The following is a 1,063-nucleotide window of genomic DNA, read 5'->3' as shown; positions in this document are numbered from 1 at the left end:
AATGAAAACAATATCAACGGCAGCAGCAGCAGCAACAACAACAACAACAAATACAATGGACCTAAAATAATAAGCCATATTTTCACACCCAACCCTCGAGGGAGAGAGATCTCAGCGTCTTGGGATACCCAGAATGCGCTGCAACTCGAATGCAGTTGAGCGAGTCTGTGCCAGCCAGATCAACCTTCACAGATGAGGTGAACGTGACCATTTTGAAACAGTACGACCGATTCTTCGGACGAACTTAAAATAAACGCGACTGTTTGAAAGACCACATAGATCTACGTTGTTCTTCTCTCCCCCCCCCCTCCCCTTTCTCCCTTTCTGTTTCTCTGCTTCTGTCTCTGTCTCTGTCTCTGTCTGTCTGTCTGTCTGTCTGTCTGTCTGTCTGTCTGTCTGTCTGTCTGTCTCTCTCTCTCTCTCTCTCTCTCTCTCCCCTCTCTCTCTCTCTCTCTCTCTTATAAAGACATACACACACGCACGACACACACACAAACAAACAAACAAACAAACAAACAAACACACAAAACACCACCTCACCTGCCAGATTCCCCCGTCGTAACCTGATCTGTACGTGTTGGGGTTCAACCCATTGTCAGATCTTACATAAGCCAGCCTCCTCAGGAAGAGGTAGTCGTTCTGGAAGATACAGGACTCTTGAATGAGCGATACCGTCGCCTTCACAACCGATTCTCCAGCATTTCCTGGTTGTCGCGTCAGATCCAGACCAGTATTAAGGCATGTCACCATGGAAACACAGCTCAGCAGCAACAGGAGGCCAAGTGATTTGTGTGTCGTCATTTTTGTCAAATGTAACGTCAGCTGTGATTCTGCAGTGGTAAGACGGGAAGAAAGGAAAGAAAGAGTGAATTGTGGTTATGACTGATTGTTTTTCTAGACATCCAGAATCGTTGGACATGTTCTGACCTTGACACAATAGAAGACCAGAAAGATGTGAGGAAAGTGAAAAGGATGTTAGAAGTCTCCCTTGAGAATAGACAACAATGTTGACATGTACATATTATACATGTATTCAACCAGGCCTGTCGAGAGGGGGGGGGGG

At 46.1% G+C, this 1,063-nt stretch overlaps 1 long non-coding RNA gene across 1 annotated transcript in view; it reads right to left on the bottom strand.

Moving 5' to 3' along the window:
- The window catches only part of LOC118478471, an 8,086-nt gene extending 7,422 nt beyond the window's left edge, over nucleotides 1–664 (bottom strand). Inside the window, exon 1 of the long non-coding RNA XR_004859066.1 lies at nucleotides 541–664. This is a non-coding gene — a long non-coding RNA (uncharacterized LOC118478471). The remainder of the gene's footprint in view (nucleotides 1–540) is intronic.
- Between the last annotated feature and the right edge of the window lie 399 nt (nucleotides 665–1,063).

This window comes from Aplysia californica, unplaced genomic scaffold, assembly GCF_000002075.1.
Source record: "Aplysia californica isolate F4 #8 unplaced genomic scaffold, AplCal3.0 scaffold00585, whole genome shotgun sequence".
NCBI lineage: Eukaryota > Metazoa > Mollusca > Gastropoda > Aplysiida > Aplysiidae > Aplysia > Aplysia californica.
This window is presented reverse-complemented; position numbering and strand designations above follow the sequence as displayed.